We start from the raw sequence: 13133 nt of genomic DNA, 5'->3' as shown, positions 1-13133 counted from the left end.
CGATGAAGGAGACTCTTTCCTGACTCGCATCATTACTGGGGACGAAACATGGGTTTGTTATGCATCACCTGAGAGTAAACGACAGTCAATGGAGTGGCATCATGCTCATTCACCAACCAAACCAAAAAAAAAGAATTCAAGACAGTTCTGTCCACCAGGAAACTCATGGCAACCGTTTTCAGGGATCGCCGAGGTGTACTGCTCATTGATTTTATGGCCCGTGGAGACACAATTAATGCTAATGCGTATTGTGAAACATTAAAGAAATTACGGCGGGCAATAAAAAATCGACGGCGAGGTCTATTGTCTACAGGCGTCATTCTCCTTCATGACAATCCCAGGCCTCATGCAGCTGTGATAACACAACTTTTGCAGCAATTCAAGTGGAAAACCTTCGACCATCCTCCGCATAGCCCGGACTTGGCCCCTTCGGATTTTCATCTCTTTACGAAGCTTAAAGACTTTCTGGCGGGAAAAAGATTTGACAGCGATGAAGAACTTAAACGAGCCGTGACTATGTATCTCAATACGCTGGCGGTGGAGGACTATGACACTGGAATACAAAAACTCGTCCCACATTACGACAAATGCCTAAATTTGCTTGGAGATTATGTGTAGAAGTAGTGTAAAGTATGCTCTTTCCAATAAAAATGTGTATATTTGTTAATATTTACTCCTGTGTCTTTATTGCGCAAACGGGTACCACTTTCCGGATGGCCTTCGTAGTATTTGACTACACACTAAGAAACTGACAGACACTAAAGAGACTGCCAGACTGACGAATGCGCGCGGCAAGCGTGTGAATCATACCTCAGCGCCCATGACCTGGTACCCTTCCTCACAGCACATGCAAAGTCTCCACTACGTGCCGTGGCGCTATAGAAATCGGTTAGCCGGGACGAACGCTATTTTGTGCGTATTGCTAATAATTTAGTTAATAATTAAAGAAAATAAACGAAATAATTAGCTGATACGACAACAGGGCTTGTACAAATTGCTTTCTTAAATAATTTATGTAACTCCTAGTTTCAGTAGGCTAAAATGGAATAAAAATGTAATATGTTCTCCAGAAAGTGGCGGAAGGGGGCGCTAATCGCCGCTACTGACACAATACACATCCTAATGGTTCACCACACCGAAGATCACTTTTGATTCCAATACAGTGAGACCGAGCGAGTGGCTGCGCGGTTTCGTTAAGTAGCTACCAGCTTGCATTCGGAAGATAGTGGGTTCGAAACCCCATTGTCGGCATCCCTGATTATGGTGTTCCGTGGTTTCCCATTTTCACACCAACCAAATGCCGGGACTGTACCTTAATTAAGGCCACGGCCGCTTTCTTTCCACTCCTAGCCTGTCCTATCCTATCGTCGCCATAAACCTATCTGTGTCGGTGCGGCGTGAAACAAATTAAATAACAGAATTTAAAAAAGCAAACCTTAAAAAACAGTGGGTTTTTTATCAGTGTAGTATCCGCATCCGTAGCTAACGGTTAGTGCTATCAGCTGCCATCCTCGGAGGCCTAGGTTCGATTCGATTCGCGGTACTGTCAAAAATTTAAGAATGGCTAAAGGGCTGGGATGTGGTTAAAATGGCATATGCAGATCACCTCCACTACTATTAAAACGTTTCCATTCCGTCCCTGAAGGAGACGGCGTGCCTCCTAGACTGTAACGCTGTCTCTCAGGCCAGAGAGAAGGTGAGGGGGTTGGTGGTCGTAGCCTATACTAGGAACTGCCGCCTTAGTGCAGGAGAATGAAAAACTACGGAAAACCATTCTCAGGACAGCCGACAGTGGGGAACAGCCCCTCTCTGTCTCCCGAATGCAGAGGCGTAGAGCCACGGCAGAGCAGTGGCCATCCCTCCTCTGTTCGGTCGGTCGGTTCGAGTGCAGATCCGTCGAACCACGGTCCTGTAGGCCGAAGCCCACTCTGTATCCGCCGACGCTCTCTCCATTGGTGGTGTGCCTGAAATGAGCTCTCGTTCGTCACTAGATGGCTCACTGTCCGCTAGCCTTCCGAGTGGGAGGTGACCACCCCACCTTAGCTCCAATTTAGATGTTTCTTGTTCCATCATATGTGCGTGCGAAGTAAACAGCAAGGTCGTCAGACGAATCAGGGACGAATGTGGTAGAAGAAATAAATAAAAATAATATTATAGACTAGGGGTTTACAATTTGTAAGGGCTCGAGGGCCATTTTGGAAACCTTAGTCATTTTCACGGGCCGCACTTGAATAGGCCAATTTTCGTAAAATTCTGCAAATAGTACAGAAGCACCATTATGAAATAATATGCATAGTTCAATTGAAAGGAGGGTTTGATAATTTTAATTGCTTAAAACATGATTTTAAAATTACATAAAAGAGTGAAATTGGGAGCCGGGCTGAGTGACTGAGACGGTTGAGGCGCTGGCCTTCTGACCCTAGCTTGGCAGGTTCGAACCTGGCTCAGTCTGGTGGTATTTGAAGGTGCTCAAATACGTCAGCCTCGTGTCGTTAGATTTTCTGGCACGTAAAAGAACTCCTGCGGGACAAAATTTCGACACCTCGGCGTCTCCGAAAACCAACAAAAGTAGTCAGTGGGATGCAAAAATAGCATCATTATTACTTGGAAGTTGGATTTTAAATGTTTTAAAATTAAGAATAATATATTGAGAACAAGTGAATACTTGAAAAGAGGAACTAGTATTAAAGAATAATTGGTTTTGACTTGGGTCTATAAGGTGTATAAAAATTAATATGTTTTTGAGTGAGCTATTAAATATTGTGACTTTTCTTTCACATTATTCCTTACAGTGCTCTCGCGGGCCGCCTTTTGGAAACCTCTGTTATAGATGAACGGTAAAGCATTCTTAAAGTCAAACCTTCATTATCAGAGAAGTCTTGGTCGTGAACAGACGAGAATTTCTTCTGAAGACGCGGAACGATAAAGAATTTCACCTTGTTTTCTGATACGTCAAAAGCCCAAACGCTTATTATCATGTCTACAATATCTTTATCTCCCTTCACCGTTTTCTCGCCACAATTTCATGGTGATCCACCCCTCTGACTGCAACACTGAGGATTAATAATAATTTCGAGTGGCATTCTACTGTAAGGCAGACCCTCCAATTATGCGTCTGTCGTGCATGTGAAAGGAGAGGATAGCATTGCGCGTGAGTTGTTCGAATGCTGGGAATAGCACAAACACCCAGTTTGCGAGGGGAGGGAATTAATTGTTTACGATGAAAATCCCATGAGCCAGATGAGAATCAAACCCGAAGCCTGAAGTGCAAGACATTAGGCACTCAACCATGGACCGAGACCACACCTGTATTGAAAACAATCTATGATTGGGAAATCTATATATATATATATATAAAAGAGTTTTGTCTGTACATTGCTCAGAATTTGAAAAGGAAGGTATTTCTGTATCGGGCATGTCCATAGTAACATTTTTTTTGCTAGGGGCTTTACGTCGCACCGACACAGATAGGTCTTATGGCGACGATGGGATAGGAAAGGCCTAGGAGTTGGAAGGAAGCGGCCGTGGCCTTAATTAAGGTACAGCCCCAGCATTTGCCTGGTGTGAAAATGGGAAACCACGGAAAACCATCTTCAGGGCTGCCGATAGTGGGATTCGAACCTACTATCTCCCGGATGCAAGCTCACAGCCTCTACGCGCACAGCCAACTCGCCCGGTCCATAGTAACAAGGAAATGCACTTCCGTAATGTCTGTCTGTCTGTCTGTCTGTCTGTCTGTCTGTCTGTCTGTCTGTCTGTCTGTCTGTCTGTCTGTCTGTCTGTCTGTCTGTCTGTCTGTCTGTCTGTCTATCTGTCTGTCTGTACACGCATCACGAGAAAACGCCTTAAGATAATTTAATGAAAATCGGTATGTGAAGTCGCGGGACGAGCCACTACAATCTAGGCTATAAATCATTTTACTCACGCTGAGTGAAATGGTAGTTTAGGGGAAGGCATAAAATTGAATTCTCAAATATTTATATTATTGGTGGTCCTATCGATAAATAATACATAACTAAAGTTATATAGAATTAAATTTCCGCTCATTTATGTCATATATTGTTACAGTACCGGCTTTGATAACACAGATATTCATGAATTTGAATTTTTGTTGCCAAGTCCATATCAACGCCGAGCCACGAGAAAATGGGTTAACAGAATTTAATGAAAGTCGGTATATAGCGTCGGGGAATAAGAAACTACAGCCTAAGTTATAAACAAATTTTATTCGCCCTGCATGAAATTGTAGTTTAGGGGAATCCGCCTAAAATTTAATTTTTAAATACCGGTACCTATGTTATTGCTCCTATCGACAAGTACTACATAACAAAAGTTATAGAGAATACAGTTCCCAACCATTTATGTTTTATTCAGTTTTACCTTTCCGACTAGGATAAGAGTGGTATTTCAGAGTCGGAAGAAAACTAAATGTGAAGGCCTACAATATTGAAAGCGCATGACGTAGATCAACAATAACATTACATTGACCACTGTTTGTGGTGATGTTCTTTGTCTCTTATGCTGCCGCTCAACTCCGATATGTGGGATTACTGCTGCTTACCGAGTATAACAGCCTGACTGAATATTGGCGGGAAATAGCTCCGGAGATAGAAAACTTTTTTATTTAGCATGTCATTCCTCTGGTTCATACATTTTCTGATACCGCACTGCTGGTACGTAACTCACTGGTTCATCATCATAGTATTCCAGCTATTCGATCCCTACTCTGACGCGCTGTTTTGAATGAGCAGTGTGCACTCTTAAGGCAGAGGCTCATTTAGTAGTAGTAGTAGTAGTAGTAGTAGTAGTAATCGTAGTAGTAGTATGACCTGGTCTAGAATTACAATCTAGGCATATTCCAAATTATAGCACCACAATTCACTAAATAACTCAAAATTCAACACAGAAGAGCCAAAAGGGGCTTCTTCCTCTTCACTTTTATTAAATTCTACATTCATTTTATTCAAAACTAGCAGTGAAGACGGGGTTTCTCCTCGGGCTTGGAGGAAAAAATTGCCTCCAAGTCAGATAGATTTTTCCGCCACCAGTGTAGTGAATTGAGATTTCCGACTAATCGGGTACTCTTAGGAAAGAGATTAGTAAAAGGGCATAAATTTTGCCCTGGGACTCTCCACTATTCGACCCTCCCCCCCCCCACCCCCCTCCGAAAGAAGACTAAGAGTGTTCACGGATCACGGCTGTCTGCGGCTTGGTCATTCCAGCTCTGGAACTTGGACTGTTAGATCGGCAACGTAGTACTGTTGGTTGAAAGTGAGAAAAAGTGTGGTTTTCCATTTGATCGAGCATTTGATGTGATATCATTGCTTTTACTCGCGCTATTCCTAATGACGTCATTGTAATGACCTATGTTCATTTCAGATGGAAATATCACTAAGACAGTCTTTCTGAGGATTTAAAAAGGCAGGTGAAAAGTGAGTGTCTGCCATTATATTGAAACTCCCCAACCTGATTGTGACTGATAGTAGGCAATCGGGCCTACCATTACAATGAAAATTCCCTAACGCAATATTCATATGAGGAAAGACGTTTGGTGATTTCTCCGTCGCGTTTCCAGGGTTAACTTTAAGAGCTATGCAATTTAATACAGTCTTGCTCACAACGTGCTACTCTACCTAACCTACAATTCTGTATACAATGTAGAATTCCGTAGCGAAGCACGGGTACATCAGCTAGTGTATGTATAAACATGTTTGCAAGAATGTTTCGTCTTATCTTGAAGACAAATGAAACAGTATTTTCCAGACGTCAGTCAGTGAAGTTGCCAGCGGAATGCTGGATAGGGTAGGATTTACGGTTAATATTAAGTGAATGAAAATCCACAGCCTGCTTCTAGTCATTCGACCGGGTCAGGAATGGAATGAATGAAGCCCCCATCTAGCGGTGAGAATAGGAAAATGTGCCGGCTGCCGAAATCTGTCGCACTCCTCTGGGGCAATGATAAATGACTGATAGATGAAATGAAATGTTAATGGAGAGTGGTGCTGGAATGAAATATGACAGGGAAAACCGGAGTACCCGGAGAAAAACCCGTCCTGCCTCCGCTTTGTCCAGCACAAATTTCACATGGAGTGACCGGGATTTGAACCACGGTATCCAGCGGTGAGAGACCGCCGACTGCCGCCTGAGACACGTAGGCTTCATTAAGTTAATATTTTGTTGTATTTAACCCGCCAACCTCGGCTCAGTGTTTGGGAAGCCATGGAATGCTTGTCACAAGCCACGACAAAGGATGAGGAGTGATAGAGGAGTAAGCTAGTATCTATAAAAAGGGGGGGGGGACGTGGTCCGGCTGGCCCGACTAGTAACACCTTGTGAGGGACTCTTTTGAGGATTATAGGAGAAGATTGTCAACGGTTTAGAAGGTGAGATGGATATTCCGACGGCATATAAAGCGGAAGAATTATATTCACTCAGCAGCATCGGCATGGGCGTCCGCAAGGGGGGGCAAGGGGGGGCACTTGCCCCCCCCCCTGGAATTCTAAAGATGTTGATGTTCAATTGTTTAATATCATACTAGATTATTTCATAAACTGAAATTACTGACAGTCAGCTAGCATATGTTATAACTGGAAGTTTCTGTAAACAATTTAATGTTGCTGACGTTATATTGGTTTTTATATTCAAGAAAATTGTTAATGTGCCCCCCCCCCCTGGAAAAGATCCTGCGGGCGCCCATGAGCATCGGTACCTCAGTGAAGTGGCTGCAAAAGGCGCCTCTCCTCCAGAGGAACGGCATATTTTTAGCACCTGGCAGTAGGTATATAATGCCTTCAACGGCAAATGAAACAACACATGGGTTGCAGTATGCCTTGGTCGTATCAGTGGTTAGGTCTTGTAAAATTCTGGATATGAATACTAAGCCGTCCCCCAAAAGCGAAGCATGCCGCCTTCGCCTGAGAAGCGCGAGAAATGTGTGAGGGCTACCCGCCTCTGGGCGGGGCGGTCTGAAGAAGCTAGGCCATCAAAAAATTGCGACCATCAATACGGAACGATGACTGGAAGAGGCCAAGAACTGGCTGAAACTCTGAGGAACCACTGCATTGACATCGCGTGCTTTCAAGAATCGAAGTGAAAAAGAACGAACTTTAGAAATATTATAAACGGGGAAACAGCACTCAGAAAGGTGTAGGTATCGTGAACAGGGAGAAGTATCGGAACAACGTTTTTCGATGTCCCTTGAATATCTGATTGACTCGTGACCATCAAATAGAGTTCGGTGCAACAATTCTCCTATTCGTCACGTGATGCGCACCAAGTATTAGTTAGTTAGTTTTTACAATCTGTTTAACGTCGCACCGACACAGATAGGCATTATGGTGACGATAGGATAGGAAAGGGCTATAAGCGGGAAGAAACCGACCGTGGCCCTAATTAAGATACAGCCCAAGCATTTGCCTGGTGTGACAATGGGAAACCACGGAAAGCCATTTCCAGGGCTGCCGACAGTGGGGTTCGAACCCATTATGTTTCGAATGAAAACTGACAGCTACGTGACCCAAACTACGCAGCCACACGCACGGTCATGTGGTATTAGCATGCTTCCTCAATGGCCATGCTGAATCAGCGAGAAATGGCTACAACAAGTGTCACAGAGGTAGCGAATTTGGCACTCACAACGACGATAGTACCCGGATTTTAGTCTGTGCTGAAGCACACTAGCTCGCAGTGAGACGCCATGACTTGCAGTTGCTGACCAATGTTGAAGTGATCCTTTTAAGAATCAACTGGCCTCCAACATTCGCTTCCCATCAAGACCTCCAGATAAATATTCCAGGCTAAAATCGACCGCGAATCAATGGGGTTGAACGGATAAAATGGTGGTACTTACGTGAATGCAAAACTCAGTTCAGAGCTGCCCTTGGTCCCATCAGTGTGGACACAAACCAGCCAGCATCTGCCATATGGGACGACATGTTTCGATGATTACATGTTGGAGCTACTGCCATCATTTGGGAAACAAAGACAGGGAAACGAATCATCGATATGCAAATGTGGTGGTGGAACAGAGAAGTGCAAGTGGCTGTGAACGATAAGAAGGTGTTTAGAGTGTGGTTCCAGTCCGTGCCGATGAAGATCATCAGCATTACAAGGTGGTAACGATAGCTGCCAGACGAGCAGTACCAGCCAAGGCTGCTTACTATGGCCAAGTACATGCTGAATCGGACTCGCTTGGCCTACGTACACCATCAAGCTATTCAGGGCACTCACCCTGTCAAACTCATTAAAGACGAAGATTCACCCACCATCCTTCACCGATGAAGCAACGACTTCTCCAACATGAGTAATAAGGAATTTGCTTTACGTCGCACCGACACAGATAGGTCTTATGGCGACGATAGGGTAGCAAAGGGTTACGAGCGGGAAGGAAGCGACCGTGGCCTTAATTAAGGTATACTCCCAGCATTTACCTGGTGTGAAAAAGGGAATCCACGGAAAACCATATTCAGGGCTGCCGACGGTGGGATTCCAACCCACTATGCAAGCTTACAGTTACGTTCCCGAAACCACGCGGCTACTCGCTCGGTAATAAGGAATTTGACCATCATCTAATCCATGGTACGAATCCATGCTTGTACCACCAATTACCACCAAGAAATTCGAAGAAATAACAAAGAATATGAAGAATGGAAAGGCAACTCACCCCGACGATATTCCAGAGGAAGTGGAAGATCCTCGGCTACTAAGGAGCGACGGTCCTTGGCGCCCTCTTCAACCGAATCATCAATAATGGTGTGGCCCCGGCAGTTTGGACAGCAAGCATTACAGTGCCAATTTGGAAGGTCAAGGCTGGTGACGTGACTGAATGCAATGCAGTCATTGTGTCACGCCACGGAAATACTTGAATGGACAAATGATGCCAGACTCCATAAGATTGTCTCTGCGACTCCGAATCAATGCGGTTTCGTCAAAGAGAGTGGAACGACGGGGGCCATTCACGCTGTTCGGTCGCTTTTGAACAAGGACTTTGAGAAGACCAGACCCGTTCATATGGCATTCCTTGACTTGGAGAAAGCCTAGAACCGCGTCGTTCGCGCAGATATTTAGCACTCATTACGGTCACCCAGTGTTCCCGAAGCTTACGTCCATTTGAATCAACTATTGTACTGCACATTTATAACACGGTCCGATGTGTAGTAGGAACATCGCTCCCTTCCCCATCAATGTTGCAGTACATCAGGAGTCGCTGTTTGTCCTCACCATGCGATCTGCAACAGCCCCACCCGTGGACACTCGTCTACGCCGATGACATATTTTTGGCGCATGTACGACATGAAGACATCCAGGAAGAGACGCAATGATGGAAAGAACAGCTTGGTGAATTTGGGTTTCAGTTCAAATTCAAGAAGACAGAGTAAAACGGCTGGAATCGATAAGATTTCTGGGGATATACTAAAGGCAATGGGTTGGGATATAGTACCATATCTAAAGTACTTATTTGATTATTGTTTGGTTGAAGGAGCTATACCAAATGAATGGAGAGTTGCTATAGTAGCCCCTGTGTATAAAGGAAAGGGTGATAGACATAAAGCTGAAAATTACAGGCCAGTAAGTTTGATATGCGTTGCATATAAGCTTTGGGAAGGCATTTTTTCTGATTATATTAGACCTGTTTGTGAAATTAATAATTGGTTCGATAGAAGGCAGTTTGGTTTTAAGAAAAGTTATTCCACTGAAGCTCACCTTGTAGGATTCCAGCAAGATATAGCAGATATCTTGGAATCAGGAGGTCAAATGGACTGTATTGCGACTGACCTGTCTAAAGCATTTGATAGGGTGGCTCATGGGAAACTATTGGAAAAAATAAGCGCAATTGGACTAGACAAAGTGACTGAAGGGTTGCTATATTTCTAGAAAATAGATCTCAGAGAATTAGAGTAGGCGAAGCTTTATCTGACCCTGTAATAATTAAGAGGGGAATTCCTCAAGGCAGTATTATTGGACCTTTATGTTTTCTTATATATGTAAATGATATGAGCAAACAAGTGGAATTAGAGGTAAGGCTTTTTGAGGATGATGTTATTCTGTATAGAGTAATAAGTTACAAGATTGTGAGCAACTGCAAAATGACCTCGATAATGTTGTGAGATGGACAGCAGGCAATGACGGGGTTAAAAGTCAGGTTGTGAGTTTCACAAACAGTAAAAGTCCTCTCAGTTTTAATTACTGCGTTGATGGGGTGAAAGCTCCTTTTGGGAATCATTTTAAGTATCTACGTGTTAATAGAAGGAAAGATCTTCATTGGGGTAATCACATAAATGGGATTGTAAATAAAGGGTACAGATCGCTGTACATGGTTACGAGGGTGTTTAGGGGTTGTAGTAGGGATGTAAAGGAGAGGGCATATAAGTCTCTGGTAAGACCCCAACTAGAGTATGGTTCCAGTGTATGGGACCCTCACCAGGATTACCTGATTCAAGAACTGGAAAAAATCCAAAGAAATGCAGCTCGATTTGTTCTGGGTGATTTCCAACAAAAGAGTAGCGTTACAAAAATGTTGCAAAGTTTGGGCTGGGAAGAATTGGGAGAAAGAAGACGAGCTGCTCGACTAAGTGGTATGTTCCGAGCTGTCAGCAGAGAGATGGCGTGGAATGACATTAGTAGACGAATAAGTTTGGGTGGCGTCTTTAAAAGTAGGAAAGATCACAATATGAAGATAAAGTTGGAATTCAAGAGGACAAACTGGGGCAAATATTCATTCATAGGAAGGGGGTTAGTGATTGGAATAACTTACCAACGGAGATGTTCAATAAATATCCAGTTTCTTTGAAATCACTTAAGAAAAGGCTAGGAAAACAACAGATAGGGAATCTGCCATCTGGGCGACTGCCCTAAATGCAGAGCAGTAATGATTGATTGATTTTATTTAGTAACACTTCAATATTTATAAACCCTTTCTTCCAGTATAGCTATGACTTACCCTCCCATCCCTCCCCGTTACCTCCCTTACTTTTACTTCTCGTCCTTATAGCCCTATCCTCTTCTATTCCCACTCCTTCTTTCTTTTGTCCTTTGGAGCGCAGCCTGTCCTCCTTTTCCTCCACAATTTTACTTTTCTTGCCCCATAAGTATCTTAGACTTAAACTTCTCCCTCTATTCAGGGCGTCTCGACCTTTTATTTCCTCGCGTACTCCTTGTTCTTTATTGTCAATTGCCTACTTACGTTTGAACTTTCCGGATCTTGTGAGTCAAATTCTGTCGACACTTCTGAACTCCCCACTTCTGAACTCCCCACTTCAGCTTCGGCACTGCTCGCTGGACTGCTCGGTAAACTGACCTCTGGCGGGCGTTCCTTACTTGCTTCGTTGCCCCACACTGCTTCCTCTTCTGTCTTCCTGGTGTCTTTAAAAGTAGGAAAGATCACAATATGAAAATAAAGTTGGAATTCAAGAGGACAAATTGGGGCAAATATTCATTCATAGGAAGCGGAGTTAGGGATTGGAATAACTTACCAAGGAAAATGTTCAATAAATTTCCAATTTCTTTGAAATCACTTTAGAAAAGGCTAGGAAAACAACAGATTCCACGTTTTCTTCTCGTTTTAGCTTTTCGTCGATCATCTGCAACTTCTCCACCGGCCAACGTCTTGCCCACTTTCCGTTAGATACTGATATGCGCTCTGAGACCTTGACGTCTGGCACTAAATAGATGAACTCTTAAAGTTTTTAAGCACTTACTGCCTTCACTCCCCATATCTATTCTCACCCATAATTTCTCGCTTTGTAGATTGTTCCCATTTCTCACGATATTTCCGCCATTAGAGTTGATAACAACTTCACTCTGATAGGCCTGTTCCCTCTCACTTTTCCGACCCTTTCAACATCGTGAATATCCACTTCGCTGTCGATCTTCATCTTATTCTGGATTACTTCGACCACCTTGTATATGAGATCAACTTCAGTTTCATTTACCTCTTCCTTCACTCCGTATATAAAAACACATTTCTTCACCCGTTCCTGACAGCCGTTCGCCTCTACTTGTTCAGTTTCTTCACCTCTTCTTCCAGATTTTTTACTTTCTTTTTCAGTTTCATGATTTCTTCATTATTTTCCGTCTTTGCTGATACAACTTGTATGGCGGCAGTGAGTGTGTGATATATTAAGTGAAGTGACGATAAAAACAAATTGATGTGAGTAATATCCACAATTCCTCAGGAAGATACTGCAGATCAGTAACATTAATAACTCAGGAAACCATTAAAACAAAATCGAATTAGCACTCAAACAGCTAAAACTAAATAAATAAGATTAACAACATCATGGTGTTCGTGTGCTCCCCGTGTGGCAAGAAAATAAAAAACAATCAACAGGCTGTAGGCTGTGATGGTAAATGCGAACGTTGGTTCCTCGTAACATTTGTAAAAATGAACAAAGAAACTCTCCAAAATTTCCGTAAGGAAAAACAATTCCAATGGTCGTGTAAACGTGAAGACTGCATTGCACAACCTAACATAAATGAGGTTATGGCGAACTTTTCCAAACAACTTGAAGAGTCCCTCAAAGTACTAACGGAAGAACAAAGAATTACGGAAATTAGCAACCTTTCTTTCCGAAAAATATGATGACCTCAAGAACGAACTAGACACTTTGAGGAAAGATAAGAAAAGTGCGGAAATTGCGACAAAGGCAGCCGTGAACGAGCTAGCAGTATCAACGCAAAAACAATTTACTAGTGTATGGAGTTCCTGATGAAAAGGACGAAAAAGTTTTCCAGAAAGTAACTGAAGTTGGCAAGGCGCTAGAAGTCGATATAAAGCCCGAAGATATTGACGCTGCACACAGACTTCCATCCACGAAACCTGGACCACAACCTATCATCGTGAAGTTTGTTAATCGATGGAAGAAAGAAGAAATCCTCAGTACAAGACGACAAAAAAGACACTAAAAACGAACGAAATCGGATATAGTTCGGTTAATAACATCTATATCAACGAGCACTTAACACCTAGGAATGAGACCCTCGCCAAAAAATGCCGCGAGCTACGGCAACAGGGGAAAATATTTGCCACATGGGTCAGGGACTGTGAAGTGTATATCCGTAAGTTCCAGGACGGTCCTTCGAGGCTAGTGGCAAACCCTGAAGTTCTGCATGAACTTGCTCACTTCAGCTGATCT

This window comes from Anabrus simplex, chromosome 5 (assembly GCF_040414725.1).
Source record: "Anabrus simplex isolate iqAnaSimp1 chromosome 5, ASM4041472v1, whole genome shotgun sequence".
NCBI lineage: Eukaryota > Metazoa > Arthropoda > Insecta > Orthoptera > Tettigoniidae > Anabrus > Anabrus simplex.
This window is presented reverse-complemented; position numbering follows the sequence as displayed.